Here is a 19,120-nt window from a genome sequence, read left to right on the forward strand (position 1 = left end):
GAGTTTTGGAGCAAAACCAATTTTGTTATAAAATTTGATTAACTTGATTTATTTCTCTAAAACTTAAGAATTTTAAGAGTTGAGGATTGTGAGTTGTGAATTTTTGAATATTGGTGGTCAAAGCTGAAAAGAAACAGATTTCAACAAGTTATGCACCAAGTTCCAATGCTTGTAACTCTTAAAATTGAATAGCAATTGGGTTACAACCAAGACATACTTGTTCTTGTATGAGCTAGGAGTTCCCAAACCAAAATTTATCTTAATTGGAGTTTTCTAATAAAAGTTATTCAAATTGAAAGGTACTAAGCTTGTTGATTTCTAAAATAGATTTTGACTCATTTTTACTTAACTTTCAGGTAATGTAACTTCTTTATTAAAAATGGCATTAACTCAGAACCAATTGAGAAAGAAACCTGGATGAGCAAAGTTTAACTACATTAATTTTTAAAGTCATTGGATTTAACTTGAATTTTATATTGAATTTTGAATATCACATGCTGCTGCTGTTTTTCTGGTTTTATGCACTACAGAGCAGTCACGGTTTTTTCTTTATTCCTGAGGCTAGAGAAATCAGAAAATTATGATCTTTGGTTTGTTAGAAAGCTTATTTCAAGATGAATGCCTGAACATAAAGTTTGTGAAATTCCGAGTTCATTTATTATATTAAAAACAGAAAAAAAAACAGAGTGTCGAGGATGTCTTAGTGATAGTCATGGGTTCGAGAAGTTAAAGTTTAATCTTCATGTGATGTGATTGATTTAATGTTAGAGTTGGGTTGATTTTAAGATTATTCGATATTAAAGATATTGGGAAGAGTTTGATAAATGGTTTGGTCGGGACCCGGAAAGTGTAAACGTGATGAATTATAATAGAACGATGTGAAAGCTAAATCAATACATGTTGTTATGGCTACAAAGAACGAATGTAAGGAAATGATGATGATAAATGATGAGATTTGGGAATGACTGTGTGTGGCCGAAATGGTCGATATGGCAAGTTGAGGACGGAAGTTTCCTCTCTTGTCGTGATGCAGATGTGGGGAAGGTGAAAAGGCACTCTCCTTCGTATTGTTTCCCCCACATTCTTCTCTGGTTGCAAGGTGGAAAGGTACACTCCTTCGATGTGGAAAGACACTCTCCTTCGTATATCCTCCAGGAGAAGGTGGAAAGTCACACTCCTTCGATGTGAAAATGCACTCTCCTTCGTTTATGATCCTCCTGGAGATGCGCAACCTAGAGACCAATGTCTGGGTTAGCTACCAGATGTGTCGGATTCTGGCAAAAATAACCGACACGTGAGCTCACGGCCAGTAGGATAGACATTCATCATATGCATATGTGTGCTTTGTTTGCTATGTCTTAATTGGGAATGCATAATTGATATATATCACCTGCTACTTGTATATTTGCTACTTGTATTATCTGTTCATTACTTGTGCTTGAACTTGTTTGGTTGTTTGTTCCTGTTGCATTATGGATGATGGAAGGATGGAGGAAATAGAGAAATGGTTTGGTGATAGGTGTGGATTGAAATTGAGTAAGTTAGGTAGATTTAGAATACCTACCCCAGTTTATGATTTTTGTTTAGTAATTAAGTTGGATAATTGAATAATGAAGTTCTAGGATTGCCTATGGCATTCTCAGGACCTTATTTATTATACGCGTAGCACTTTTACCATGCTGAGAACCTCCGGTTCTCATTCCATATTGTATTGTTGTTTTTCAGATGCAGGTCGAGAGGCTCCTCGCTAGGCGTCTGGATCCTGGGAATTGAAGCAGTCCTTGGGTGTATTTTGGTTTTCTATTTGTATATATATATATATATCCTCTGGCCAGCCTTAGCTTTGCAGGCTGAGTCAGGGGCTAGTTATGCTGTTTTCTTGGCTTTCCTTTATTCTTTTGCTTATCTTTATCATGTTCCTATTAGGTTTCTTAGCACGCAAGTAATCCTTTCCTGAGCGTTGCGCTTTTTACTTTACGATTTTGTTTTACCCCTGTCTCAAGGCTCCTAGTTAAGTATCATTTTCTCTACTATTATTATTATTATTATTATTATTATTATTATTATTATTATTATTATTATTATTATTATTATTATTATTATTATTATTATTATTATTATTATTATTATTATTATTATTATTATTATTATTATTATTATTATTATTATTATTATTATTATTATTATTATTATTATTATTATTATTATTATTATTATTATTATTATTATTATTATTATTATTATTATTATTATTATTATTATTATTATTATTATTATTATTATTATTATTATTATTATTATTATTATTATTATTATTATTATTATTATTATTATTATTATTATTATTATTATTATTATTATTATTATTATTATTATTATTATTATTATTATTATTATTATTATTATTATTATTATTATTATTATTATTATTATTATTATTATTATTATTATTATTATTATTATTATTATTATTATTATTATTATTATTATTATTATTATTATTATTATTATTATTATTATTATTATTATTATTATTATTATTATTATTATTATTATTATTATTATTATTATTATTATTATTATTATTATTATTATTATTATTATTATTATTATTATTATTATTATTATTATTATTATTATTATTATTATTATTATTATTATTATTATTATTATTATTATTATTATTATTATTATTATTATTATTATTATTATTATTATTATTATTATTATTATTATTATTATTATTATTATTATTATTATTATTATTATTATTATTATTATTATTATTATTATTATTATTATTATTATTATTATTATTATTATTATTATTATTATTATTATTATTATTATTATTATTATATATATATATATATAATATTTTTAGAGGTCGTAATACCTTACTATCTCAGTCTTATGACTTAAGCATAAGATTAAATATGGTAGGGTGTTACATTATGGTATTAGAGCAGTTCGTTACTATAGAGCCTGAGGACGAACTGATTATGCTTCTGTGCATTCTCTGTGTATGTGTCTATGTGCTATTAGGAAATCTAATTGATATATGTGGCACAAACGTCCATGAGTATGCATTTGGAACTTAAAGAACTAGACTTGCGATATTGAGACTGATCAACTTGATATCACTTGGTTGGTATGTATAGGGACCAGATGTCGACTCGCGGACGTGGACGCGGGCGAGGTAGAGGCAGACTAGGCAATGCTATGCCTGAAGCGACAGGGAATATTCCTAATCCTGTAGACTTCATGGCTACTCTAGGGAATATGGCCGCGGCGATGCAAGCGACAGCCGAAGCCCTAGGAAACCAAATAAATAATGGTAACAATGGCAACAACGGCGATAATGGTCCTATGACGCTTTCCTCCTTCTTGAAGGTTCATCCTCCGACCTTCAGAGGAACCTTGAACTCTACTGATGCAGATAACTGGGTACAAGCCATTGAGCGAGCATTACAGGCTCAGCAGGTTCCTGAAGAACAGTGGGTTGAGTTTGGGACCTACCAGCTGCAAGGTGAAGCTCAGCATTGGTGGTAGGGCGTGAGGCGCATTCCGCAGCTTGATGGGGTTGTGATCTCTTGGGAGTTGTTCCGAGAAGAATTCTATAAGAAATACTTTCCCAGTTCAGCCAGAAATACTAAGGAACTTGAACTGCTTCAGCTAAAACAAGGTCAGATGACCATCACTGAGTACACTAGCAGGTTTGAGGAACTGTGTCATTTCTCACGGATTTGTCAGGGAGCTCCTGAGGACTTTGCTGAGTGAAAATGCATTAAGTATGAAGGAGGTCTTCGGAGTGACATTCAGAGCTTTGTAGCACCTATGGAGATTCGGGTGTTTTCTGAACTTGTGAACAAGAGCTGGATAGCTGAAGAATGTGTGAAGAACGCAGTTGTGGCAAAGAATGATAACCGAGAGTCCCACCGAAGAGATCACCATCAGAATTTGGCACCAAGGAGTCAAGAATTCAAGAGGACTGAGAACTACCGACCGAATAGGAAGCATAAAAACAAGCAAGGTTTGTGTTACCGGTGCGGATCACCCAGGCATCTAGTTAAGGACTATCCTAATCCACGTGGTGGAAACTCATGATGCAGATAGATCATAATCACCAGGTTAAGGTAAATGCAATGATTGGATTTGAGAAGCAATGAATTATTCCAGGATACCATGATTACTCATAGTCTAAGATAGAGAAGAAAGACCTAGGTTAAAACTTAGAACCAAATTAAATCGTTCCGAATAGGGTATTGTCGTCAAAGCCTACAGAGTTTAGTGAAGTTTTTAGTTGGCGTTGGATGAATAATCAAGACTTTTAGAGATAAGTGAATTAGGAGAATGGAACAATAGTCTATTCACGTAAGAGGGCCCAAGATGATGGTGGGTCACAAGAAGGAAAAGGTAAACTGAAACTGATACCTAAAATTTTATTTGTATATAGGAAGTGAGATATCACACTAATCCATACTATCAAATGTTTTTGGTCTGGTTTTCTTTCTTGAGATGCACCTAAATTCTTCTTCTTGTGCATTCTATTATGTTGATATAACTCTGATTGACCGTATATAAAACTCTTTCTATTTTCTCACGAACAATGTTCACACTATTCATTCGTCTTTCAAGCTTAATATTTCATTGAAAATCAACTCGAGCCTATATTAGTATTGCGTATGAATCTCAGCTGTAACCAGAGAGACGTTGATTTCTTAGAGCAAGACCTTTGAACACAAAACGAACATGTGACATTACTAAGGAATTTAGAGCCTTAATCCTCACCGATCGTATCGCTCGTGACTAAATAGATGCAATGAGGTACACCGTGGGAATAAATTACCAGGATCCGATGAAAGCCTTTGAGCCATAGAAAGAAGATTGACCTTCATGCCAATGCTCGGATCACTTGAGCCTAAGAAACCGTTTAGGGAATTACTACGATGTATTATTGAAAAACTTAAGATGCATGCGGATGCAACGTCGTGAGGTTGTGATAGACGCCCTAAATAAGAAGTTTCTAAAAAATTCTTGGACGTTAATTCCAAAGGAGAAAATGTTAGACGAGTTAAAGTTCTAAGTTGGAAGAATGAGAGTGTTGGAAGTGTTGGTCTAAATCCATTGCTAGGTTACAACGTGGAATCGATGAGGTACGGGACGCATAACGAGATAATAAGGAGCCATCAAAGATGTCGAAGTCTGGTAAATAAAGGGAATTAAGAAGAGATTTATATGTCAAATGCCGGAATAGAGATCATGGAGTCAAGGACTTGGGGAGCGCAATAATGGTGATAAGGAGATACTAAGAGTATTGAGGCATGTTGAATCAGGAAGATACCAAAAGAGAGTTATGTGTCGAGATTGGAAGTTGAGATGAGAAACTATTTTTCAGAACTTACGAGACAGGATTTTCAAACTTACCCTGAAACTGCTAAGACGTACCATGAATCAGAGAAGATATTTTTGGGTAGCCAGAAATAAAGAATAAAGCATAAATTGGAATACTGCAACCATTGGAGGTCCTACACCGGGAGTAAGGAAGAGTAATTACCGATTTCGACATAGATCGTCGAGGACTAGGATAGAGGATGGAGCTTCATATAGCACTAAATGCCCCTGTATTACTAGAGCATCGAATACCTTAGTTCCTGAATTTGATAGTCGAGACAACAAAGAAAAAGTTACGCAAATCTGAGTTAGAATTCTTACTATGAAAGCCGACAAAGAGTTAGGCGGATCTAAGAAAACGATTTCTCAAGTTGGAAGGAAGAAGATACCTATTCCTGAAGATCACTTCAATGAACTAGAATCGGATGACCAATCAAAAACTGAAAAGCTAAATCCCCGTTACATCGGACCAATGGCGTATAGGATCGCTCTACCATCACATCGCTCGAACCTGCATGATGTGTTTCATGTATCGTAGCTTTGTAAATACACTTTTGATCCTAGTCATGTCCTAGAACCGAAATCAGTCCAAGTGAGAGAAGATCTAACGCTTCCAATAACTCCAGTTAGGATTGATGATACCAGCAGCAAGCATCTACACAGAAAGGAGGTTCCCTCGGTAAAGTAGCTTGGAGCCGGGATGGTATTGAAGAACATACCTGGGAGCTTGAGTCAGAGATGCGGAAGGACTACCCACACCTCTTTTCAGGTAACTCACTTTGAATTTTGAGGGCAAAATTCCTAATTAGGTGGGTAACATGTAAACCCCACTAAAAACGGTAAATAATTAGTTAATAAATTGCATTTTAATTAGAAAAGTTAAAAATGCAAAACTAATATCAAAATAGGATAGAGCTCGTCGAAACGAGAATTTTGATATCAATTTCGAAAATTTGGCCCAAAATTGGATCGGAAAGACCGAACCGGTTGAACCGGGGTCCAAATCGGACCGTGGGTCCAACCGGACCCATACTTAAAAAGGAGACAGAAGCTCTTCTTCCCCATTCTGCATCAAACACGCTAAACAGGTTGGGGGAGGAAGAGAGCTCCCTAACCCTCACTCAAACTTCACCTCTCAATAACTTTTGATCCGGAGCTTCGATTGACGAACCGTTTGTGAATACACGTTCACCGCGACGAGCTCTACGAAACCCATGGAACAATTTGGTAGGTAACTCATTATTTCCTTCTCAGCCAGATTTCCTTAATTTCGGAAATTCATGAACAATTAAGTTAAAAATTGTTCAATTCTTGTGTTCTAGGTTCAAGTTAGCTTCCGGGACTTATGGGTTCAAGCTATTGAGCATATGGGTATGGTAAGGATACCCTAACCCTAGCTTAATCTTATATTTATTATGGGAAAACTGAAATTAGAATATGTATATGTATTAGGTGTAGATTAAGTGGGTATATATGCATTGGAATTTAATTGGGAATATTTGGAGGCTTGTTGGTGATCAAAGCTTAGTTTATGGCTGTTTTAGTTGAGTTTGGAAGGGCTGTAATTTTGTATTGAGAGGCTTCCTTGGGTGAATTAAGTGATCGGCCAAGGTATGATTTAAGTTTCGCACGTTTAATACTTACGGTGTTGTGAAAACTTAGGTTAGAGGAACCATAGGATAAGTTGAATTGTTTGTTATATTTAATGATTAGTCTTGTAATGTTATTGGAATAGATTTGTTGGTGGATATATATTAGAATTATGAGGTGTGGAAGTTATTAATGGTGTGCTCTTATATTTATTTATGATGGATTAGGGTTGGTGTTTGTTAATAAGAATATAGAGTTGTGTTGTGGTGGTATTGCATATACTGTAACTAATTATGTAATGATAGGAATTGTATAAGACTAAGTTTGGGCTAAACATGGGTATACAAGAAACTAAACTGGAAAATTTGGGACTTTTTTGTTTAAGATACAATTTATGGCAAATTTTTAAAGTTAGGTTGTTAAATCTGTCCAGCAGCAGAAAAGGTCAAATAGAGCAGCAACTTCTTTGTCTTGCTGCGACTTCTACGAGTTGAGTTTTGGAGCGAAACCAATTTTGTTATAAAATTTGATTAACTTGCTTTATTTCTCTAAAACTTAAGAATTTTAAGAGTTGAGGATTGGGAGTTGTGAATTTTTGAATATTGGTGGTCAAAGCTGAAAAGAAACAGATTTCAGCAAGTTATGCACCAACTTCCAATGCTTGTAACTCTTAAAATTGAATAGAAATTGGGTTACAACTAAGACAGACTTGTTCTTGGATGATCTAGGAGTTCCCAAACCAAAATTTAGCTTAATTGGAGTTTTGTAATAAAAGTTATTCAAATTAAAAGGTACTAAGCTTGTTGGTTTCTAAAACAGATTTTGACTCATTTGTATTTAACTTCCAGGTAATATAACTTCTTCATTAAAAATGGCATTAACTCAGAACCAATTGAGAAAGAAACCTGGATGAGTAAAGTTTAACTATATTAATTTTTAAAGTCATTGGATTTAACTTGGATTTTATATTGAATTTTGAATATCACATACTGCTGCTGTTTTCTGGTTTTATGCACTGTAGAGCAGTCACAGTTTTTCTTTTATTCTTGAGACTAGAGAAATCAGAAAATTATGATCTTTAGTTTGTTAGAAAGCTTATTTCAAGATAAATTCCTGAACATAAAGTTTGCACAATTCTGAGTTTATTTGTTATATTAAAAACAAAAAAGAAAATAGAGTGTCGAGGATGTCTTAGTGATAGTCATGGGTTCGAGAAGTTAAAGTTTAATCTTCGTGTGATGTGATTGATTTAATGTTAGAGTTGGGTTGATTTTAAGATTATTCGATATTAAAGAGGTTGAGAAGAGTTTGATAAATGGTTTGGTCGGGACCTGGAAAGGGTAAACGTGATGAATTATAAGAGAACGATGTGAAAGCTAAATCAATACATGTTGTTATGGCTATAAAGAACGAATGTAAGGAAATGATGATGATAAATGATGAGATTTGGGAATGACTGTGTGTGGCCGAAATGGTCGATATGGCAAGTTGAGGATGGTAGTTCCCTCTCTTGTCGTGATGCAGATGTGGGGAAGGTGGAAAGGCACTCTCCTTCGTATTGTTTCCCCCACATTCTTCTCTGGTTGCAAGGTGGAAAGGTACACTCCTTCGATGTGGAAAGGCACTCTCCTTCGTATATCCTCCAGGAGAAGGTGAAAAGGCACACTCCTTCGATGTGGAAAGGCACTCTCTTTCGTTTATGATCCTCCTGGAGATGCGCAACCTAGAGACCAATGTCTGGGTTAGCTACCAGATGTGTCGGGTTCTGGTAAAAATAACTGACACGTGAGCTCACGGCCAGTAGGATAGACATTCATCATATGCATATGTGTGCTTTGTTTGCTACGCCTTAATTGGGAATGCCTGATTGATATATATCACCTGCTACTTGTATATTTGCTACTTGTATTATATGTTCATTACTTGTGCTTGAACTTGTTTGGTTGTTTGTTCCTGTTACATTATGGATGATGGAGGGATGGAGGAAATGGAGAAATGGTTTGGTGATAGGTGTAGATTGAAATTGAGTAAGTTAGGTAGATTTAGAATACCTACCCCTGTTTATGATTTTTGTTTTAGTAATTAAGTTGGATAATTAAATAATGAAGTTCTAGGATTGCCTATAGCATTCTCAGGACCTTATTTATTATATGCGTGGCACTTTTACCATGCTGAGAACCTCCGGTTCTCATTCCATATTGTATTGTTGTTTTTCAGATGCAGGTCGAGAGGCTCCTCGCTAGGCGTCTGGATCCTGGGAAGCGAAGCAGTCCTTGGGTGTATTTTGGTTTTCTATTTGTACATATGTATATATATATATATATATATATATATATATATATATATATATATATATATATATATATATCCTCTTGCCAGCCTTAGCTTCACAGGCTGAGTCAGGGGCTAGTTATGCTGTTTCCTTGGCTTTCCTTTATTCTTTTTCTTATCTTTATCATGTTCCTATTAGATTTCTTAGCATGCAAGTAATCCTTTCCTGAGCGTTGCGCTTTTTATTTTTCGATTTTGTTTTACCCCTGTCTCAAGGCTCCTAGTTAAGTATCCTTTTCTCTATTCTTAGAGGTCATAATACCTTACTATCTCAGTCTTATGACTTAAGCATAAGATTAAGTATGGTAGGGTGTTACACACCATACCTACCTCTGATTTCTATGGAAGAAGTATCTCTATACCTTCTATTAGAGCTAACAACTTTAAGCTTAAGCCTCAGTTAGTCTCTCTTTTACAACAGAATTGCAAATTTTATGGACTTCCACTAGAAGATCCACATTAGTTCCTATCTGAATTTTTGCAGATCTGTGATTCTGTTAAGACTAATGGAGTGAATTCTGAGGTCTACAGACTTATGCTCTTTCCTTTTGCTATTAGAGACAGAGCTAAAATATGGTTGAATTCTCAACCAAAAGAGAGCCTAGACTCTTGGAAAAAGTTAGTCAATGCTTTCTTGGCCAAATTCTTCCCTCCTCAAAGGATGAGTAAAATTAGAGTGGAAGTTCAAACCTTCAGACAAAAAGAAGGTGAATCCCTCTATGAAGCTTAGGAAAGATACAAGCAACTGATCAGGAGGTATCCTCCTGACATACTCTCAGAATGGTCTATACTAGGAATTTTCTATGATGGTCTATCTAAAATGTCCAAAATATCATTGGCCAGCTCTGCAGGTGAATCACTCCACTTGAAAAAAAATGCCTGCAGAGGCAAGAAAACTCATTGAGATGGTTGTAAACAACCAATTCATGTACACCTCTGAGGGAAATCCTGTGAACAATAGGGTCCCTCAGAAGAAAGGAGTTCTTGAAGTAGACGCTCTGAATGCCATAGTAGCTCAGAACAAGATCTTGACCCAACAGGTCAATATGATCTCTCAACATTTGAGTGGAATGCAAACTGCAGCTGGCCGCAATCAAGAAGCTTCCTTTGAGGGAGAAGCTTATGATCCTGATCAACCCACCATGGAGGAGGTGAATTACATGGGAGAACCCTATGGAAACACCTACAATCTCTCATGAAGGAATCATCCTAACCTTTCATGGAAGGATCAACAGAAGCCTCAACAAGGCTTCAACAACAATCAAGGTGGAAGGAACCAAAACAGGTTCAACAATAGACCACCATTCCCATCTTCTCATGGGAATATGGAGACTCCTAAGCAGATCCTTTCTGACTTAGTCATTCTAGTCTCCAGCCTCTCTAAGACGACTCAAAGTTTTATCACTGAAACAAGATCCTCCGTTAGAAATTTGGAGGTACAAGTTGGTCAACTGAGCAAGAGAATCCCTGAAACTTTCTCTGATACTCTTCCTAGTAACACTGAAGTAAACCTAAGAAAAGAGTGCAACGCCATCACCATAGAGGCTGAGGCCGAATCTGGAGAGACTGGGATGGCATTGAATGCTAGTGAAGAGCATCTCATTAGGCGTTCAACGCCCAAATAGGCATCGAAGCTGGCGTTGAACGCCAGTGAGCAATACCTCACTGGGCGTTCAACACCCAAACAGGCATCAAAGCTGGCATTGAATGCCAGTGAGGAAGCCCTCACTGGGCATTTGATAAACCACTATTTTATGGTTTATCTTGTGCTAATTTGAGTGGTTTTTATCAAGTCTTTGCACACTTATTCATACAATTTACTTGATTTTACAATTCCTTCCCAATTTTGTTCTATGGTTGAAAACTTGCGTCCTAAACCTTTAAATTGTGTATTTTAATCCCCCTTTATACCATTTGATGCCGTGATCCGTGTGTTAAGTGTTTTCAGACTATATAGGGCAGGAATGGCTTAGAGGATGGAGAGGAAGCTTGCATAAATGGAAGGAGCACAAGAAATAAAGGAGACAACCAGCGAGGAGTGATGCACACGCATGGCTCACGCGTGCGAATGAATTGGTGATTTACACAGCGACGCGTGCGCGTACCTAACACGTACGCGTGACACGTGAAGAAAACCATCAACGCGTACGCGTGACTGACGCATACGCGTGACATGCACCACGTGCAGAAAACACAAAAGACACTAGGGACAATTTTGGGCTGAGTTTGGACCCAGTTTTTGGCCCAGAAATACAGACTAGAGCCAGAGGACAAGCAGAGACTCAACACACATTCTCATTCGCATAGTTTTTAGTTTTTAGTTTTGAATCTTAGAGAAAAATCACTACTTCCTCTAGGTTTTCTTCACATTCATAGTTTTAGAGTTTATGCTTTGGATTTGGATATCGAGAAGAGTCACTACCTCCGTTGAAGTTGCCATTATTCTAGTTTGTTTCCTTATTCTCGTACTCTTTTAATCGCCCATTAACCCAGTTCAGATATGTATGTTTACGATTTTGGGATTTATTAATGCAAAGAACTATTTTTACCTTTAATTGATTTTCAGTTATTATTTTATTTAGTTTATCATGTCTTCTTTTCTTTCCCTTTTACCGTTTATGAAAATTGTATTCATGTCAATGGAGTAGATTCCCAACTTGACTTGGGAGTTGATTAAAAGGAGACCCTTGAGTTGGAATACTCAAGAGTAATCAGGAACTGGAAGTTGTTGGATGGCTCTCTAGTCACTAACGCTAATCCTTCCATAAGAGAGGATTAGAACTTGTGAACTGGAGCTGGTTCAGTTGCTTGACTTTCCTTTATTCGGTAAGGGATGACTAAGCAAAAACAACAACCTATTACCTTTACACTTGGGAAAATTCAACAAGGATAGAACTTCCAATTTATCTTCTCCCAGTCAAGGCTTTTTATTTTAATACATAAAACCTCCTGTTAATTTCCAGTGCTTTAATTTATTATTATCTTAATTTCCCGTTCTCCAACTCTAAAATTTCTCAGAAAATTTCTGACTAATAAAATAGCACTCCATTGTCAACTCGTTGAGAGACGACCTGGGATTTCTACTCCTAGTATTTTTATTCTAAAATTGTGACAACCCTTTTAAATTGATAAGCGGAGTTTTCGTCGTTTAAGAACTGTACTTGCAACGCTATTCTTATTATAAATTCTTAATCGGCAATTTTTCCCCCGTTCAATTTTTGGCGCCGTTGCCGGGGAGTTGCAATAGTGTGATAAATTATTGGTTGGTGTACATATTTTTTATTTTACATATTTGCATATTTTATTTTATTTTATTACCATGAGCTGTATGTTTCTTTCATTGAATGACGCGTTCACTACCTGATTCGAGCTTAGCCGCATTTGACCTTGAAATTGAAAGAACTATTTCACGTATTAGGCAAGCTCGCTGTCGGTTAACCTCTGAGGATGGTGAAGTAGTTCTTACCAATTCACCAATCTCATCTGAGGACGAATCTGAAGCGCCATCTGAGGAAGAAACAAGCTCCTCTTCTACTGATTCTGTTGATTTACGTGCAGGTAATAATGGCGGAGCCTAAAAGGATTACTCTCCAGGAGGCAGGAGCTCCAGGCTTTACAATGCAACCGTATCAAGCGCGTCACCCAAAAGGATTACTCTCCAGGATTTTGAACTGAAGACTGCGCTAATCAACTTATTGCCCAAGTTTCATGGCTTACCTGCTCAAGAGCCTATCAAGCACCTTAGAGATTTTCAAACAGCTTGCTCAACTACTAGGCGTCATGGTGCAGATGAGACTACGATTTGGCTATATGCCTTCCCGTTTTCTCTTTAGGGAAAGGTAAGGGAGTGGTTCTACACCCAACCTAAAGAAGTTGTTACTAATTGGGATCTGCTCATAAGGGAGTTCCTGGAAAAATACTTTCCAGCTGAAGTTACAGACAGACTAAGAAAAGAAATTTCCTGCATTATCCAAGGTGAGTCAGAGACTCTATATGAATATTGGAAGCGCTTCAGAAATCTCTTAGACTCATGTCCCCACCACAAGATTGACCAGTTGGTGTTGATCAGCTACTTCACACAAGGCATGAAATCTCAGGATAAGACTACATTAGATGTTGCGAGTAATGGTTCTCTGAAGAAGTACAAAACGGCGACAGAAGCTTGGCAACTGATCACCGATCTAGCTGAGCCTACTCAGAATGTCAAGCACAGGAACAACCATCCCAAGGCTATTGCGGAGGTTTCCTCTGGTAGTGAGACTGTTGTTCTCACACAAACTCTGGGAGAGATGACTAACATACTGAAGCAGCTACAGCTAAATCAACAACAACCTCAGCTTCCCCCACAACAACAGTGTCAACAGTTGGTTCCTCAGAGAGTGTGCGGAATATGTGCCTGTTATACTCAATACACTGATGAGTGTTTGCAACTCCAACAAGAAGACAACACATTGGCAGCTACTCATAATTTCTATAACCGGCCGAATCAAGGATACTATCAACAAGGCAGCAATTATAACCAAGGTGGAAGCTACAATCAAGGTTGGCAAGATAACTCCAACCAAGGCTGGAGAGACAATTCCAACCAAGGGTGGAGAGATAATTCTAACCAGAGATGGAGGGACAACTACAACCGAGGAGGCAGAGACAACAGTAGAAATCAGAGGTGGAACAACAACAACAACAACAACAGCAGAACCCTCCTTACCATCAGCAGAACCAAAACTAGCCTTACAGAGCATCTCACCAAAGGCAGTCCCAAGCGCCTCAGAATAACCAACAGCAGGCCCCTCAAATTACTTACCCCTTCTTCTTCTAATGACGAGATGCTTCACTCTCTTGTGCAAGAATAACAAGACATTCAGAATACACTTACCTCTACCATAAATGGTCTGAACGCTACCCTACAAACGCTCGTCTCCTAGATGGAATCATTATCTACCCTCAACAATCAACCTTCCAGCTCCAGTGCAATTCCTTCTCAACCTTTACCCAACCCCAAAGGTGGAATCAATGCCATCACTTTAAGGTCCGGAACCACACTACAAGAGAGGAGTCATGAGGAGCCAAGCTCAAAGGAAGACATTCAAGTTGAAGACATTGTTGAGGTAGAGGAAGTTGAAGAAGAGGAGGAAGTATAGGACACGGTTGAAGAAGAAGCAGCTTAACCAGGGAATGAAGCACCAAAGGAAGATGAAATTACAAGAGAAGCCATTCCCATTCCATTTCCACACCTTGCTAGGAAATCCAGGAAGCAGATGGAGCTAGACCCCAAGATGGTGGAGATCTTAAAAAAGGTTGAGGTAACCATTCCCCTTTTTGATGCCATTCGCCAGGTACCTAAGCATGCTAAGTTTCTAAAAGATTTATGCATGAATAAAGATAAAGTACAGGATTTAGAAACTATTCCTCTAGGTAGCTCTATTTCTACTTTAATGGGTGATATACCAGAAAAATGTAGTGATCTAGGTCCATGCATGGTTACTATTACTATAGAGGGTATAAAATTTTTTGACTACATGTGTGATTTAGGCGCGTGTGTGAATATTATGCCATTATCTATATATGATGCCTTGAGGCTCCCTCCCTTAAAAAGGTCGGCAGCACGTTTTATTTTGGCAAATAAAAGTATAATCTCAGTGGTCGGAATTGCTGAGGACGTGCTAGTGAGCATTAAGGGGCTCACATTCCCAATTGACTTCTACATCTTGGAGATGCCCCCTAATGACTCAGGAAGACCATCATCCATCCTGCTTGGAAGACCATTTCTGAAGACTTCAAAGTTCAAATTGGATGCTTTCTCAGGAACTTGCTCCTTTGAGATAGATGGCAGAGCAGTAAGTTTCAACTTGGATGAAGCCATGAAGCATCCTCCGGAAGATCATTCTGTCTTCTAGTGTGACATCATTGATGAAATTATAGCTGCAGTTCACCAAGAAGAAATAGAAGAGATGCACATGGAGCAAGGTGCAAGTGTGGGGAAGCCCTCTGAACGAGATGAAGATACATTATCACCATCACTAGCTCCAGATGATCAAGTGCCTAGCCATGAGCAGAAAATAGAGTTGAAGCCCCTTCCACCCCACCTCAAGTATGATTACCTTGAGGATAATCAGAAGCTCCCAGTTATTATTTCAAGGGAACTCACTTCCCAACAGGAGGAGCGACTGCTTAGTGTGCTGAGAAGACACAAGAAAGCAATTGGGTGAAGCTTGGCAGATATAGTAGGCATCAGCCCTCAGGTTTGTGAGCACCGGATATTTTTAGAAGAGGGAGCAAGGCCTGTCCGTCAACCTCAAATGCGGCTGAACCCCACCATCTTAGAAGTTGTCAAGAAGGAAGTGACCAGATTGCTTGAAGTTGATATCATCTATCCCATCTCAGATAGCGAATGGGTCAGCCCAGTACAAGTGGTGCCCAAGAAGTCTGGAGTCACAACAGTGAAGAATGAGCATGGAGAGCTCCTGACAACTAGAGTGCAGAACTCCTGGAGGGTGTGCATTGATTACAGGCCCCTCAACCAGGCTACTCGTAAGGATCACTACCCCCTGCCATTCATCGATCAGATGCTTGATCGCTTGTCAGGTAAATCACACTACTGCTTTTTAGATGATTACACTGGCTATTTTCAAATCCATATAGCTCTTGAAGATCAGGAGAAAACTACTTTTACATGTCCCTTTGGAACGTATGCATACAAGAGGATGCCTTTTGGCTTATGTAATGCACCGGCTACTTTCCAAAGATGCATGATGAGTATTTTTTCAGATCTTATTAAGAGCTGTATGGAAGTTTTCATGGATGACTTTAGTGTGTATGGTGATTCATTTAACCTTTGCTTGGATAGTTTAGCTAGAGTATTAGACAGGTGTGTTAGTTCAAACCTTGTATTAAATTTTGAAAAATGTCATTTTATGGTAAAACAAGTTATTGTGCTAGGACATGTTGTTTCTAATACTGGTATTTCTGTGGATCCAGCAAAGGTAGATGTGATTTCTAGTTTACCATACCCCACTTTCATGAGGGAAGTCTGTTTGTTCCTTGATCATGCAGGTTTCTACCGGAGATTTATCAAGGACTTCAGTAAGGTAGCATTGCCTTTATCCAGACTGTTGCAGAAGGATGTTGAGTTCGAGCTGAGTGAGGACTGCATGAAAGCGTTTGATAAGCTGAAGATTGCCTTGACTCAAGCTCCGATTGTGAGAGGACCAAACTGGAGCCAGCCTTTTGAGATTATGTGTGACGCCTCCAACCATGCAGTAGGAGCGGCGCTGGCTCAGCGCGAAGGTAAGGATCCTTTCATAATTGCTTATGCTTCTAAGACCTTAGACGCTGCTCAGTCTAATTACACAACCAATGAAAAAGAGCTTCTGGCTATTGTTTTTGCTCGGGATAAATTCTGAGCCTACTTACTTGGTACTAAGGTGGTAGTATACTCAGACCATGCAGCTCTAAAATATTTACTAGATAAAAAAGAGTCCAAACCAAGGTTAATACGTTGGATATTGTTGCTACAAGAATTTGATTTAGAAATTAAGGATAGGAGTGGTTCTCAGAATTTAGTGGTGGACCACTTGAGTCACCTAGAGCACATTAAGAATGACTCCACTCCTATCAATGATGCTTTTCCATTTGATAGCTTGCACGCAATATCTGAAGTAGTCCCTTGGTATGCACCTATAGCTAATTATCTAGTTAGTCATAGCTTCCCTCCCAATTTTACTAAGCATCAGAAGGACAAGCTGAAAAGTGAGTCCAAATATTATATATGGGATGACCCATATTTATGGCAGTATGGTGCTGACCAGATAGTTAGAAGGTGTGTGCCTCAATCAGAATTCCAGTCAATTTTAGAGGCCTGCCACTCCTCTAAAAGTGGTGGACATTTTGGCCCTCAAAGAACTGCTAGAAAAATTTTAGACTATGGATTCTGGTGGCCCACTCTTTTTAAGGATGCAACTGCCTTCTGTAAATCTTGTTCCCCATGCCAAAGGTTTGGAAATATATCCAAGAGGGATGAGATATCCCAACAGCTTATGCTATTCTGTGAAATTTTTTATGTTTGGAGCATTGACTTCATGGGTCCATTTCCAAACTCTAGTGGTTTCTTATATATATTGTTAGCTATAGATTATGTTTCTAAATGGGTGAAAGCAATTCCTACCCGTACTGATGATGCTAACGTTGTTATCTCCTTTGTTATAAATCATATCATCTGTCGCTTTGGATCACCACAAGCAATTGTGAGTGATCAAGGCACTCATTTCTGTAACAGGAGATTAACAGGTCTACTGAAGAAACATGGCATTGTGCACAAGGTAGCAACAGCTTACCATCCCCAGACCAATGGGCAAGCCGAGGTGTCTAATAGAGAGATAAAGCGTATATTGGAGAAGATAATCAAGCCTCATAGAAAGGACTGGAGCACCATACTTGTAGATGCGCTTTGGGCTTATCGGACAGTGTACAAGACACCCATAGGAATGAGCCCCTTCCGCTTAGTCTATGGCAAGGCTTGTCACCTCCCAGTGGAGGTGGAACACAAGGCTTTCTAAGCTGTAAGGGAATGCAACATGGGATTTGAGAAGGCTGGTGCTAAAAGGAAGCTGCAACTAGCAGAACTGGAGACCTTTCGACTTGAAGCATATGACAACTCCAGGCTATACAAAGAGAAGGTGAAGGCTGTGCATGACAAGCATATCAAAAGAAGAGAGTTCAGACCTGGGGAGCTAGTTCTCCTTTACAACTCAAGGCTGAAGCTCATGCCAGGCAAGCTGCGTTCAAGATGGGAAGGCCCCTATAGAGTAGAGAAGGCAGAGCCATACGGAGTCTTCCACCTGAGTCATCCTTCAAGCTCCAAATTCATCAAAGTCAATGGACATCGCTTAAAGCTGTATCATGGTGAGAAGATGAAGCACAATAAGGAGCTAGAGATCTTTCTCTTGGAGGATCCACCAACAGAAGCAGACTGAGCTTGCGGACCGTCCAACTTATGGACGTAAAAGCAAAGTGCTAGGTGGGAGACAACCCACCACGGTATGATCGTCCCTTTTTATTCCTAGTTTTATTTTATATTATTTTTCACAGTATTCCTTCTTAAGTCCTGCATAATCATCTGCATTCTACAATCTGCATTTTGTATTCTACATTCTGCATTCTGCATAAAAAAAGGGAGTGTGCGAAGCGCAAGCGTCCCTGACGCGTGCGTGTCATGTGTGAGTTCGCACCACCAAGGAATTGACCTGAGAGTTGGGCCGGAGTGTTGCTGGAAGCGTGTCTTGCGTACAAGCAAGCCCACGCATACGCGTACCTCACGCGAGCGCGTCGCTTGCGCTTTTCCCAGCCCACGCGTAAGCATCCCTGACGTGTACGTGTGACCCTGAAAATTGGCATAAAAGGGGGTTTGGCCAAAGAGTTATGTTGGTGTGGGGCTGGAACTGTGCTAGCAGCACAAACCTCATCACGCGTACGCATCCCAGACGCGTGCGTGTCATTTTCGTTCCATGGCCATCCACGCGTGCGCGTACCTGACGCGCACGCGTCGTATGTGAGTTTGGCCCTCATGCGTTTCAACCCGAGAGTTGTGCATGCGCAGGGCTACCTTCGCGCGATTGGCACATCCCACTATCACGCGTACGCATCGTTTAAAACTTATGCTACTCACGCGTACGTGTGCCGTACGTGTACGTGTTGCATGCGACGCACAATTAAACCAGTACACCACCTGATTTCCAATCTTCCCTCCCCCAATCCTATTTATCTTTCCATCATCATTCTTTCTTCTTTCTTCTTCCCTCTTTCTTCC

The 19,120-nt window shown here is 38.5% G+C and overlaps 1 pseudogene; it reads left to right on the top strand.

The window, feature by feature from the left end:
* Positions 1 to 3,168: 3,168 nt before the first annotated feature.
* On the top strand, positions 3,169 to 3,832 carry LOC148545857 (uncharacterized; annotated as a pseudogene).
* Positions 3,833 to 19,120: the final 15,288 nt, after the last annotated feature.

This window comes from Arachis ipaensis, chromosome B9, assembly GCF_059453495.1.
Source record: "Arachis ipaensis isolate K30076 ecotype BB chromosome B9, ASM5945349v1, whole genome shotgun sequence".
In the NCBI taxonomy this organism is placed as follows: Eukaryota; Viridiplantae; Streptophyta; class Magnoliopsida; order Fabales; family Fabaceae; genus Arachis; species Arachis ipaensis.